The sequence below is a fragment of the Pleurodeles waltl genome, chromosome 8 (assembly GCF_031143425.1).
Source record: "Pleurodeles waltl isolate 20211129_DDA chromosome 8, aPleWal1.hap1.20221129, whole genome shotgun sequence".
Taxonomy (NCBI): Eukaryota; Metazoa; Chordata; class Amphibia; order Caudata; family Salamandridae; genus Pleurodeles; species Pleurodeles waltl.
In genome coordinates this window covers 273,998,590-274,013,453 of record NC_090447.1, presented here as the reverse complement: position 1 = coordinate 274,013,453, position 14,864 = coordinate 273,998,590, and the positions used below count along the sequence as shown (strand labels likewise).

Genomic DNA, 14,864 nt, shown 5'->3' with positions numbered 1-14,864 from the left:
AATTAAAGCTGTAGGATATTCACATTATGTTATATGTACCTTTTATTTTTGGCGTTTGTAGGTGTCACCGCTAATGAATTATCTTTTTCTAATGTCATTCAGTTTTATTAAGGTTTTACAAGCAGTGAGCAATGAGCAAAATAGCACTTCGCGCTGGTAGGGACGCGCAAAAGCCAGAAACGAGCCAGTTAGGGAAGAATTTTTGTGCAGCTCAAATGTAAATTAAAGGTAGCAGAAATTAAGCATAGGGGATGTGAGGCACATGCATCAGAGATCTTTATTCATCCATTTATAATCCTCTAATTCATATGCTCTCAGGCCTATAGCTCTGGTACTCCCTGCTCTTCTGGGCTGTTCTGGTCTCTCCTTGCAAATTGGACACACAAATTAGTCACCCTCTCCATATTCTCTCCACTTCTTAAAGGAGTGATTTCCGCGTGTCCAGAGTGAGGTACTGGTACTAAGTATTTCAGTTCTATCTTTTTCTTTACATTCAGTGGCTTGTAGTCCTAGATCTTCAATTGGAAAGTCAAAACCAAACATGCACGAATTTAAAGAATGAAACGTGTTACTTATGGAAACCATATCCACAAAATAATTTTTTCATCTAAGATCAGCAGCTCCATCAAGGCCTACTGGTAGGCAAGGATCTCAGGGAAACCTTGGCCAGTGCCCCTGGTACCCCATGGTAAGACGTGAACTTTATGCTAAATAGTTATGAGTAAATAGTTGATTTTCCTTGAACTTATTAGGGATTGAATCCATACATGCTATTTGTGGTTGTACCAACTGATAAAGTAACCTTTAACTGATAACTGCATTTGCTATTTCAAGAAAAGTTAATAGAGTTCCTTTTAATTGATCACAGTAGAAACTAATCACAACACAGCATTAAAAATATGTAAATTACTATGTCAAGCAGTTCAATTAGCTATCAAACTTTGCAGAAGGAAATAAAGCTCATGATGTCTGGACAAATACGCTGAAGGTAGGACACACACTCCTTAGAGCCCTTTCTGCTCTCCATTGTTTCAGACTGGTCATGCCATTTTCCAAAAATGTGAGACCACTGACTCTGATAATTCTGGCCTACCATTCTAGCCCCTTAACATATGTGAGAGTGTGAATTTTCTAATATGTTTATTAATGATTTTGCGTAACTAAAATGTGTAATGAATTAATGTGTAAAACAAGTGACTTTTGAAAATGATTATCAATGTTCCTTTTCTGTTCCTGACTGAGCAAAACTCTAACTAAATGTTCAGGGTATTTTCCATGAATTTAAAACTTACATAAAGGTTTTTCAAAGTTTGAATAGATGTGTCCACAGCTACCCCTAGTGCATTATGTCTTACAAGGTCATATTTTAACCGAACATTACATAAGTTGAATGTCTTATTGTTTGAGAATGTTACTAATACTTGGTCTTTCTTCGAGGATGGAAATTAAGTAAACATTGTAAAAGTTTCTTCCTGAGACGAGGCATTTGGGATGCGATGAAACAATGTAGCTACAGACGAGATGGAAGAGGAAATGCTACTATTGAAGAAAATGTTCTAGTTAGTGTAGAATTGTTGTATTTTAAGTTGTCAATTTAGTTGTTGATTGGCTGAAGCATAACCACCCCATAGATTGACCAATCATAAACTTATTAGGATTTAGTATAACAACATGGGTAGAATTCTCTAGGGGGGATTAGAGGTGATTCGTTTACAAGAGTCAGAGAGAAAGAGAGATACATTCTGATGGTCTGAGTCTTATTTGTGCTGAGTGGGTTTAGCTGTGGCTAGGCCCAAATCTTTTGATGACATAACTGGTGTCCCCTGGCTGAAGCAAACTACTTGCTGTTCCTTCTTCTATTATTGGTAATATATGTCATTGTAATTGTAATTAAATATGTGTCTCTTTTGCTTTTCAGGTACCAGCTGCAACTTATGATTTAATTGCTGCATATTAATAATATTTTTTTAACATTAACTGAGTTAAAGAGATTTTCTAAATTTGTGTTACTAATTCTTTTCACATGAAGTCCAACATGTTGATGCTAATTTGTGCTTAGTGAGGGAACTAATTTGAAATGCTCATGACATATTTTGAGATTATTTGAATGCTGAATCAATGTATAATTTACCATTATTACCGGTTTTCGCAATCAAACTGAGATATATAAGACGTTCTAATAAACCGTTATTGATCCTGTACGTTTACCATTTGTGTTTGAGAGTTATTTTTGTGACCTTAGCATTGTTAATCTAAGTAAATACATTTTATACATCTTAATAAACTGGTGTAGTTATTGAGTGAGGTTTAATATTATAGATTGTGTTGATTTTTGTTAATGCTCACATTGCTCATTGATGACATCCCCTCAAACCTATGTCGCTTCGACCCATCGTCCTCTAGCGCAGAATCCACTATTCAGTGTAAATAATAGCTATGATTCCGTGGCACTGCAGCACATACATTATGCCAGGGCTCGGATAACATGACTGTAATAAACTCTATGTAACCTATGTGTGAGCATTTCATTCCATCATCTTACTATGGGGATGAGAGAGTCTACCATGGTTCTTAGAATTCCTGGCTCTTAATGCCTGGAGTCCTGGGAGCCAACTGGTGATTTCTGTTTGTGGACTCATTGTGTTACTTTTTTACTTGAATATGGAATAAAAGCCACATTTCATCTTATTCCATCTGCATGTCATAATTCCTACATTCTGGAGACCCGTTTTGGTACCAGGAGTGGGGTTCGATTGCTGTTTCGTCAAACTTTAGGACAAGCTCACTGACGAGAGACTGTTCGACCGTTGGAATGCTTCACATATTTTTACTGAGACTTTAATGGTGAATAGGGAAGAATTCATATTTTATTTCCCGAATGATTCCAGTGGTGAGTTATTTCCCTGTGTACAAGTGCTGCCGTGTGTTCTATTTTCTTTCAATAGTTTTTTTCTTTAGAAGCTGCATTTTTTCAGCTTGTTTTACTGGCTCTTCTTATTTTAAGCTGGAGCGCAACTTGACGATAATTATCGGAAGGAAAAAGAATAATAATTAATTATACTTCAACTTGTTCTATGGCGTTTTAACGCGTGCTCGAGTGTGTTACTTAACTTTGACAACGGCATTTCATCGCGCATGCCAGGATTCTCCTTCACAATGACTTTTCGCATGCTGGTGCATCTTACAAGATTTCTTGAGTAAGTGACATTGCTCTCTGAGAGTGGCTTCCTGCTCTATCTTCATGTTGCTACATTGCTGTCATCATGCAGTGGCTGTTTTCTTGTTGTTAGACAGCAAATAGGAACAGATTTGCTTGTTTTGAGGCCTGATGTGAGGAAAGTAATTTGCATGTCAACATCGTACAGAAGCACACTGTTGTCACGTGGCAGCCATTTTGGAAGTATTCTTGCCATAGAATTCCTTTTAGAAGAATGTCTTGCTGGACTATTAGTGATTTTCAAATAGGGGATTTACATTTTATAATCTGGAAAAATTGGTAAATACATTTGTTTTTACTTCTGACTATGGCATACATACAAGGAGTGGTGCAACCTCCGAGCCAACTGGTGTCTTTCTGTTTGTGGGCTTGTTGTGTTACTTTTTTACTTGAATATGCAATGAAAGCCACATTTCATCTTATTCCATCTGCATGGCGTAATTCCTACATTCTGGAGACATACTACAATGACACATAATTTTGGTTATGACCCTAAACTTGCAACAACCTGCACGTTCTGATGTCTTCTGTCTGCTACAGATGCTTAATTCATCTGTTACCAAATAGTTTGTTTTATTATTTTATTTATAAGTTTACAATAACTTTAGAACCACTAGCCCGAAGGGGTAGCAATCAGGAAACAAGGAGATATTACATATTAATTGGTCACATGGAGACAGTGCACAGAATGTATATCGTGTAGTTCATCAGTTCACCAACCAGTCTGTCCCTCATCACGTACATTCCACCGAGCGTATCAATCATAAAGCACAAATGAGGAATATCAATCAGTGCATCTTAGGGGAGTCTCACAGCTATTCTCCAATAGTGGCTCACCACTATGTCTCCTCATATTCTGGGCGCACATATAGAGGATAGCTCCCAACATCTTTCATTCACTTGAAATCTTACTGACATAAAATGACCTTGCTTTGTCAGTTCACATTTTTAATGTGCTGTGGGCTCCGTACCTGGAAGGGCATCCAGGTGAGTCAGCAGGTAGCAGCGCAGGAAGCCCCATATGTCTTTGGGTCTAGAGCCCAGAGGTAAAGATTCTGTAAAATAAGGCCAGTTAGCCAATCTTAGAATTTTGGAGGTCCTCCCCTTCACCATCAGCAAGCATGTCTACACTTTGCAAGCAGTAATGCCAATGCCACAAATTTCCTATAGGAGGGTTACATTTGTTGTGTGTATCCCAATAAAGCTATCAGGGGGGTGAGAGTGAGGGTGGAATCCATCATATCTCGCAGCACATCTGTCTCATACAAATACTCTTGAATAGGGTCACAGTCCTACGCTAAATGTAAGAAGTCAGCACCCTCCATATTACAGAGTTGATATTTGTCATCTGTGTGCATCCCATATCTGTATAGTCTATGCAGAGTGTAATAGACTCTGTGGATAAATGTATAGTGTATGATGCAGAGGCGACTACTGGAAGCAACTTTCCAAGTATGCGCACAGCAGATGACCCAGATGTCGTTTGTCAAGTCTGCAGCTACTTCTGTTTGCCAACTTGTATGTGCGTGGGTTTCCCCAGGGGCCACCTCCCATTGTATAGCGTAGTAGAGGGGGGAAACTAGGTGCCGTTACATCTCCGCCTGAAGTAGTGTATGCAATCCTGATGTATACAAATACATCTAATGAGGATGGCACTATTACAGCGAAGAATTGCTCTTTCATTTGAAACAGACCATCTGCATACATATCATTCCAGCGGGACAGTCAAGTCTCCCGAGAAGCATCTGACAAGCTGCTTTATGTGATACAGGTAACAGATGGTGGTATGGAAGGGGGACAAGTGGAGAGTATAGTAAAGCTTTATTGGCATAATTACGCCATGCCGCAGTGGTGCATGTCACTGTAGAGTCTGTTGAGTCTGGAAATTGCAGCGCAGCACCTAAATATGATGTCAGTGGCACCGAGCTCATATATGCCTCGTCCCCAGCCAGATGTGGCAAATATGGGGTGGGTTTGTACCAATGAATGGTGTAGTGGGCCTGTGCATATTAATAACATAATTCTAAATGTGGTGCCTTGAACCCACCTTTAGTAAAGGGGAGGGTAAGACTATCCCACTGTATACAAGGTTAATTACCCGCCCATGCCTGGCAGTTCGTCTGAGTATAGAGGGCAGAAAAAAGGAGCAACTTGGCAGGTATGTCATCTTTAAAAAGATATAAGTATTTAGGGAATATGATCATTGTCCTAAGCGCAATACAGCCTGATAGCCTGCCAAACACAAAGGTAAGGAAATCAAATCTAGTAATGTTATCAGTGATGACTGAAAGCGCAACACCGCAATTGGCCCTCAGGGTTTCCTCTTTACTGCGAGCGATCACCAGCCCTAAATATTTAGGATCAGTAAAGCACCACTGCAGCGGATAGTCTGGAGTGAAGGGTCGCACGCTGGGTGTCGACGGGCAAATAAGAGATTTTTGTCTGTATCCCAGACTATTCCCCAAAATATACAAACTCTCACAGTACCTTATTCAAGCTGGTCTTTGGATCTTTCAGCAATACAGTAATGTCATCAGCATATAGTGACGCTAAAGCTTCCTTGAAGGGTAGCAGATAGCAAAGTCAGGTGTTGTGCCTTAGTTTGGCAGACAGGGGCTCCATTGTCAGCACAAAAAGAAGCACTGAGAGTGAGCATTCCTTCCTAGTGCTCCTAGAAATTTATATTGAATCAGAGACTGAGCCATTTCTTCACGCTCTCTCTGTGGGCTGCCAGAATAAGGGGGATCCCCAGGCAAAAGAAATTCAGGAATTTCCATACGACGCAGAACTGCAATTAAAAAATCCCATTGATGGGAGTCAAAGGCTTTGGTGGCATCTAAAAAAATAGCCACTGCAGCAAGAGCTTGATCTATATCTTGCATCTCTGCGAACAAAGTTCTTAGGTTTTATGAAGTCTATCTCCTCAGGATGAATAAGATTGATTGGGCTGCACCATAACTGGTAAGAACAATGTGAGAGACGATTGGCAAGAATTTTAGCCAATATCTTAATGTCGCAATTGATGAGAGCTAAAGGTCTATACAACGTTTGCCAAGTTTGAGGAGGGCCAGGATCATAGCGTTGCACATAGTGGATGGCATGGAGCCTACTCCTGATAGGTCTTTATCAAAATAGGTATCAATAACTCAGTATACATTTTGTAAAAAGTCCACCGGAAGGCCATCAGGCTCCGGGGCCTTTCCAGCTTGCAACTGCGAGGTTGGTTCGCAGACCTCATCCTCCGTAAAGGCCTCAGCTAAAAATACACTCTGTGTGTCACTGATCCAGCCTAGTACTGCCTCATCTAGGAAACTAGTGAAGTTTACTTGTGTCCTCCTGCGAGAGCCATAAAATCTCTCATAAAATCAAGCAAGGGTATGCAAGATATCTATTGTGTCTCTACAGAAATGGCTTTCTGGTGTCTTCACTTCTAAGATCATATGGGTCACCAATGACTTACGCGTCGGAGTGGCTAGGGTGTGACCTGGCCTTTCCCCTTCTCCATTAGCATGCGCCGTGGTATATTTGCCACGGTGTAGGCGTTCTCTCTCAGTAACTTTCTGATATTCTGCCATAGATTCCCTAATGGCCATTAGTGTTGTGGGGTTAATATGGGTGCTCTGAAGGTGTTCAATTCGTTTAAGTTCTACCTCCTGTCTATGCATGTTGGCTCGTAAATCCTGCTACACTCTGCAGCTCTTTGCAATGCAAATTCCTCTGGTGACTTTTAGTGCTTCCCATATACTGCCGACTGACAGAACTGAGTCAACATTTCTGCATAGGAAGTCTGCAATTTATTTTCTCAATTTGTCTAGGACTATTGTAGGGATAAGTCACCAGGCATTCAAAGTCCCAGAATTGGTAGGTAAGAGCAGCACTAGTAGAACAGGTTAGTGATCTGAATACGTTCTTGCCAAGTGTAGCACTTTACGTACCCAGGGGCACAACCCTCTGGAAAAAAAGCCAATAGTCCATTCAAGACCAGCTATTATGTACTCCAGGATAATATGTACACTCTTGGGTAGTGGGATTGGCCTGTTGCCAATCATCAATCAAATAGTTCTCCATGATATCAGTAATGTGTCTGGCATCTAAACTGTGTAAGGCATTCAGTTGTAGAATTAAGTATCTTCCCCAAAATATAAGGCTTGGGCCAATATCTGCAACCGGCCCCATAACCTATCAAAAAGGCATGGTCGTCTGTGTTTGGGCCATGACAATTTGCTATAACCGAGCCTGCCCCATAAGAGATTGTATCATCCTTGGTAATCATTAAGAGATCCCTGTGGCTGAAAATGCACTCCTCTGCATACTATTGTGATTGTCCCACACACATATGAGGAATAGGTGGAGTACTGTTTGCAGGTAGCCCATTTAGCAGCAAATGTCACTCCTGCAATGGAGGAGCAGTGTGTCTCTTGTAAAAATGCAAAATAAATATCATGTCTATCCAAATAAGCCAGTGTGCGGCTACACTTACGCGTGTCACTCAGGCCCTGTATCCTTCATGTCAGGCACCTCTATGTTACCTGATTGGCAAGCGCATCCAATTCGGTTGGTGGTGGTTCTACTGTCCGATCATGAGGTGTATAGTTTGTGTTATACATGATATGGCAGCGTATCATTAGAGATCATGTCTCCCATTGTAACCATAGCACCTCTTATTTGAAAGAACATAACAGAAAAACAGCCCCAAGATTCTCCCACCTCCCACTCTGGCATCCCAATCCTGCCAGGAATTGACAGATCCTCCCACAAATAATGAACCACCCCATGCAACAACCTCACACTCAGTGAGGGAACAGGTATAGTAGGGTTAACTTGTGGGTCTCGTCTCAGGAGCAAAGTGGTTTCCTCCTCAATAATACAAGGGTGTCTGGGGGTACTGCAGTAACATCAGTATTTATGAACATTGGGAGCATGAGTAAAGCAGAGCGTTACAATTTTAATGCACAAATCTCGGTATGAAAATTCCAAAGGGATCTGTTTAGGGTGGCAGCTTGGTGCAGCAGAACACAGCTGCGACCAACCATGACAATAGGGATTTAAGGGTATATTTGTGCTCTGTTTACGCTGAAATAAAATCATTTTTTATGCCATTTCAGCACAAACTTAACTCCATATTTATATTTTGATGCTAGACATGTCTAGCATCAAAATATTTCAGTTAAAGTCATTTTTTTGCCTGCAGAAAACTACTTTGCATCAATGAGATGCAAGGTAGGCGTTCCAAGGCAAAAAATGACTCTAAGGCCCAGGCGCCTTATGTATCCTCCCGTGCAAAAATGGTGCACAGGAGGGAGGCGGGCCTAAATAATGGTGCTAAGATTGCTTAGTGCCATTATTTAACGCCTGGGTGAGGCCTGGTGTTAGGGGACCTGTGAGCCTTTTTCCATGGTCAGAGACCATGGAAGGAGCCCACAGGTGCCCTTCCCTAGCCGCAGGGAAACCCCCACCCACACCAGAGGGACAGCGGAGGATGGGAGACCCAATCCCAGGTAAGTATAGGTAAGTAGATGTGAGTTGAAAAAAATATATATTTCTGTAGTGCCATAGGGGGGCCAACTTGGACCCCTCACATGGCACTGGGCCCAGTGGCCATGCCCATGGGTCATATGTCCCCTGGGCATGGCCATTGGGGTGGTGGGCATGACTCCTGTCTTAACTTAGACAGGAGTCATGTCCACGGGGTTTTAACATCAGAAAATGACACTAGTCTGGTTAGAGGCATTAGTTTTGCCTCTGCCCATACTAGAATAATTCTTTGATGCTAAACCCCCTGTTCCCCCTACGCATCCCCCACCCAGCTAGCTTCCATTTTTATGACACTAGTCGGGCCTTTTTGGCCGGCTACCATCATCCCATAAATATGACGCCCGGCCGGAGTCTTGGGATGGCGCTAAGCGGCAGTGTAATTTTTGATGCTAAACTGCATTAGCGTAGTTTGGCCTCAAAAAGTATAAATCAGGGCCTTAGTGTTACTCAATGTTAGCAGTTGGAGAGTCAGATCAGGACGGAACCCCCCTAGAGTCTCTCCTTGGATGATCAATAGTATTCCTCGACATGAAGTTCTGTGCCTGTTGTGGGTTTCCAAATATATGGCCCCGTCCCCTTATAAGTAATCCTCAATCTGGCTGGACACAGTATGGCGTAGGGGACTGCCACCTGGCGCAGCCTCTGCTTGATAGCAAGAATTTTTTTCAGGCCCAATATGGTAAAATCAGGGTAAATAGACACAGTGTCACCATCAAATGTCAGAGTCTTCCGCTCTCTAGCTAGTCTAAGGCCATGTTTCAGTCTTTCTAGTTCAGGATCCTGGTGATAATCGGGCAAGCAGGGGCAGCCAGTGGCGCCTGAGTCATGTGAGATCTTTGAGCCCTCTCCACGATAAGCACTCTGGAGAAAGATTCTGCACCAAATAATGGCATGCGTAGCCTCTGCATGTATCCCTCCATCGTTCCTGTGTTGGTTGTATCAGGCACCCTCAGTATGCACAGGTTATTACTGTGTGAGCATGCCTCCAAATCTTCATTTTTGGCCACTTTTATTTCCAATATTTTTACATATTCAAAAGTTATTCACCAAGTCACAATGTTATTTACATTAGAGAGCCTTTTTCCACCTCCTGAATTCACCCATCGTGACCTTCCAGGTTGTGCACCACAGAGTCAAGTCTAGTGCACAGGGTGTCCATTTTAGTGCCTGTAGATGTAAGGTTGTGTTTCATGGTCACTAGAAACGCCTTCATTTCCATATCATCCCGTGAACCATCCGCTAGTTGTTCTGTGGTTTCAGATGAACCAGCATCATTGCTAGGCAGCTTTACAGTTTTGCTGTGAATCAAACTGGAATTTGGATTGCCTGTCATCAGTTTTGCCCATGGGTAGCGCTATATATTGCACTCCAGGAGGCACAAAGTGTCCCAGATTTCAGCTGCCAGGATAGCGTTATCAGTAGGTGTGTTCATTTATAGGAGAGTCATGAGCCACTGTCCCCCCCCACTTGTGCGGCTGGTATTCGAGAGTCAACTTAGTCATCCACAGCGTTATATGTGCCTCTCATGCATCTCAGCAAGGAGTGAACATATTGGGCCTGATTACAACTTTGGAGGACGGTGTTAATCCGTCCCAAATGTGACGGATATACCACCTACTGTATTACGAATTCCATAGGATATAATGGACTCGTAATACGTAGGTGGTATATCCGTCACATTTGGGACATATTAACACCGTCCTCCAAAGTTGTAATCAGGCCCATAGTCTTAGTACCATGTTAAATGTTACGTCGTGTAGCACGTTCTACAGACAAAAGTGCAGCTGCTTGGGCTATAGCATGTGCCTCCCTTCCTGATATTTCACTTCAAGTGAAATCTGTCCCACCTCACCCCACAAGAACGTAGCTCGGGGGCATGAGTAGATCGATCGTACAGGATCAGAGCAGTGTAACACCACAGAGAGGGCAGAAGAGAGGCAGTGATCCTCGCAATATGTTGCCAGCAAATAGGTATATTCCACAGACCGCCATGAAAGAGAGGTGACACCACGCTCCAGTCGCAATGTGTCCACCATATTAGGCCGATCTCTAATCACTCAATCCCACAATATTTCTCAGTGATTTTGCAATTGTCTGTGCCGCAGGTCCCCACAACTGTTGTGTATCTATTGAGATCAGCAGGCAAGGGTCTGTTACGAGCAGTGTGCTCAAAATGCTGGCAGTTATGTTGGATTTTGGCCCCAGATTACAGGACCCTCACTAATGTGTGGCCATCTTGTGCACCGGCTCTCCCGGTCCCCCTTCCCCGCAAATACTTGTCCTCTGCTCAAATTCAACCTTAACGCATCGCCTACTTCTATGCTTTAACATACTTCACAGCTTTATTCGATTGGAATCACTGATACTAAGTCCATGTTAGGTCACCATCTGCCTTGTTTTAGGGAGGGTAGACATACATTTGGCTTTACCAGAATGCAATTTTTTTCTATGAGTATTTGTGTCTTAGTCCTACCTTAGATGTTGGTTCTACATGAATAGGGAGGCCTGACTCTCAGGCATTTTCGTTAAGCATTTTGCAGGAATAAGAAATACATAGTCATGGAAACAGTAGGTTACCAGGGGCCTGATTTAGAAATCGCTGGAGGTTACTCTGTCACAACATGGATGAATACCCCATCTGCTGAGATTTAAATGCCATTATGTCCTATGGGATTTAGATTTTGACGGACAAGATATCTCTCATCGTTGTGATAGAATAACCTGTCCGCTGAGTTCTAAATCCGGCCCCAAGTCTTAGTCCTGAAAACTCATGAGTATTTCACACGTAAGCCTGGAGTAAGAAACACCCATGCATAGCAAATGATTTGTGAATTAGACCTGGATCTTTAGGAGTGACTCACATGTAAGCCTGGAGTAATACTCAGCAGCTCACCTTCTAAGGAATCTGGCCCACATTACTACAGCCTAGCAACGGTGTACCACTTTTGTAAATGGTAAGGTGAGGAGTACCACTATAGTAAATGGTAAGGTGACTTCCATAAATATTTAAAATTATGTTGATTCCTTTTTAGGTCTCACATCTCAAATTATGCCAAAACTAGGATTTTTAAATGATAAATGATGATAGAGCTAATTATCTCAACATAGGCAAGTCAGACGAATGACATATTGACAATAAGTATTTACTAAAGTTAAGAGCTGCAAAAAGCAATAGGACTCTAAGATGCCGTACATTTCTTAGCATTAAATAAAATATGTCTAATAGACCAGTCACCTTGAGAGGAAATCTTTAATTTATAATCGGACCTTGTTTGCCATATAGAAACGTCATCAGTTTATCAGTACTTCATTGAAAGCGTGAAGTGTTTTGCACGATATAGATATTGGAATATTTCCATCCATTAGAATAAAAGATCAGCACACTGGCCTTGGAACATTTTTAATGATACTGTAATTATCACCACCCAAAGGAGCGAGACCAGGTAACGAGAGAGCTACACTACATATCACAAAAAGAAACTTTCAAGATCCTTCTCATTTTCTTACTCATGGGTCAGTTTTGGCTATTTCACAAATTGCTATTCTATAATGCATGCTTGAAGCAGCAGTGTCAGTTTCATCAAAAGCAATACATCCAACAATCTGTAAAGTTCCCTGGTCAATCGATCATTTCAGATGAATTTTATATGAAATATCTTATAATTGCATTTTGGCTATTGCATAGAGAGAAATATGTTGGAGTTTCATTGTCAACAAGAGCATAGCTTTGATATAAAATATAATTTTATCTAATTTACTCAAAGCACAACTCTGTCTAATCAAATATCAATAGTACTGTGTATGTAGTTTTTCTACGAACACGTTTGATGGAATGTGCATTCTTCAGAAAAAAATTACTTTCAGTGCCAGCACAGAGAATGTCAATGTTTGCATGTAGACCACAAATGAGTTCACAGATACTCTTTTATTTATAATTTTAGAGAGCCACTTTTGTCAACATCCTATTCACATGTTACTTTCATTTAGTTTTGACTAGCATAAGAAATGCATTTTCACAAATTACCAGGATGTGTACCAATGCCAATGTAACCATACTCACTGATTTAGTTTTTGACCTGTATGAATGAATAGATTGTATAGTTAAGTGTCCTGAAAATCAGCTGAATGGTACGAAGTTCTCACGTGTTGTTAGATGCATCATTCCTGATGTGCTTCCAAAAAGGATTTACAAATGCAATAGATTTCAACCTTGCCCAACCCCGTCTCAGAAACCTAGGTACTCTCAAAAACATATTTTTAGGAGACATTGTAAAAATGCTTATATGAGCTTGCCCACCAATGAATAGAATGAATATGTTCACTTGAGCTGGTTCCTCTTTTCTCTCAACTTGCTTGAATTTCAGTGCGTTAAAATGTATTTATATTTGTGCCTTTCAAATCTCATACTATTGCTGTCTACCAAATAAAAGTAATTACTACCCTTAAGCCAAGGGTAGCATCATGGTAGTGTGGAAGCTAGCATACAGCAGTCCCACAATACATAATAATAAATTATTTAATATTGATAATAGAGGGCTACTATAATGTAGGGTCCATTATTACTGCAAACGTTGGTGCCATAAATGTCAACAATATGTAATAAATTATCACCATTTTGCAATGGATGTTCACAATATGGGAAAACATTGCTGCCATAACTGTTATTATGCCTTGGATAACCAAAGTATGATACGAATTACGATTGTGTCAAGTTTAACAGTGTCAGGTTTGAACACCACAGTGAAGTGAATGCCCACAATGTGCCAAGATTTAACACTATTTTTGCAGGACATCCATGATGACATAAGTAGGCACCGCTATGCCACAACATCCCAAGAACGGCCCCAGCCTATCAGGATAACAGTTCTTTCAGGACAAGCATTATGCTGATACATTCTTTATATGTCACATTGCAATTATGCCCCAGTCCCCTAGAGAGTTGTGGCACTAAGAGAGACACACGTGTAGACCAACTTACTAGCTTAGTGGGAGAAATAAACAGATTAAGACTCACACATCTCCGAGAGCATACCAGCAGATAACTTCTTTTGGGCATTGTCAGGTATACATATATTTAAATGTAGGCTACAAAGCACATTTTCCCGAAGAATGCCTACACAGAAAATATCCACGTAATAATTCTAAATGGCCCTTTTCTAGTGCGGAAAAAAATGAAACTTCATAATTCCAGGTTTAAGCTTAATGTTGAGTAAAATGAAGGCAATGCATGTAAATAATATGATGTTCACCCAGATCCCAACCCCCGTAATCCTAGCTAATGTTTACACTACCACCAAAACCTTGTCATAATTAGGAGCTCCCTAAATGGTGCACACTGATACCAGCTCATATTTCTTATATCCCAGTCTGCACCATATCCCTTGCCATGGATGATGGTTAAAGTTTCTCTCTCTCCATCAAGAATGACGACTGCCTCATTAACCGTTTCCTACTTTCTTAATTTTTCAATTGCAAATTCCCAAAGTGGGAAAAGTGAAAAACTAATGAACCTCACACCTTGGGAGTTTTTGCCCCCATGGTTTGGGGGGTTATTATTTTTTGCCTGTTAGCACCAGTGATGGACAGCAACAAAAAGCATAAAATCACCAACTCCAAATTGGGCAGCTAGTCATATGGATAATGTCCAAAAGTCCATACTCCATCCGGGCAGTAGAGAATTATATTGCCTCTAAATCAGGTGGAAGGACTTTGAGTTTGGAGAAGAGGATACTCTGTCACCATTGGAAAGCCGTCCACTTTCTGCCTAACTCTAAATCAGCACCTACATGAGACATTACAAATATATTTAGAATAGAAGGTGGAAATACCAATGGGTTCATCCTCTAAACAGTTTTGCAAAGTATAGAGTGCACACACCTTTGAAATGTCATACTCAGTTCCTCACAGAAAAAGACTAGACCTCCGTGCCAGAGACACCTTAAATGGTTTTCTTATAAGCGGACCCTAACTCCTAAAAACACAATACAATAGTATGTCTAAGGAAAAATGAAATACTCACACATAAAAAAATTAAATGTCAGGACTACAGGCTTTGAGACAGGTGTCACCGTGCAATCCATTACAAATCATAAGTCTTCCATTGATGACAAAA

General features: G+C 41.1%; 1 long non-coding RNA gene across 1 annotated transcript in view; it reads left to right on the top strand.

The window, feature by feature from the left end:
* LOC138249083 (uncharacterized) overlaps window positions 1-2,083 on the top strand; it is a 71,622-nt gene extending 69,539 nt beyond the window's left edge. The window contains exon 3 of the long non-coding RNA XR_011194706.1: window positions 1,919-2,083. This is a non-coding gene — a long non-coding RNA (uncharacterized lncRNA). The remainder of the gene's footprint in view (window positions 1-1,918) is intronic.
* The last annotated feature ends 12,781 nt before the right edge of the window (window positions 2,084-14,864 follow it).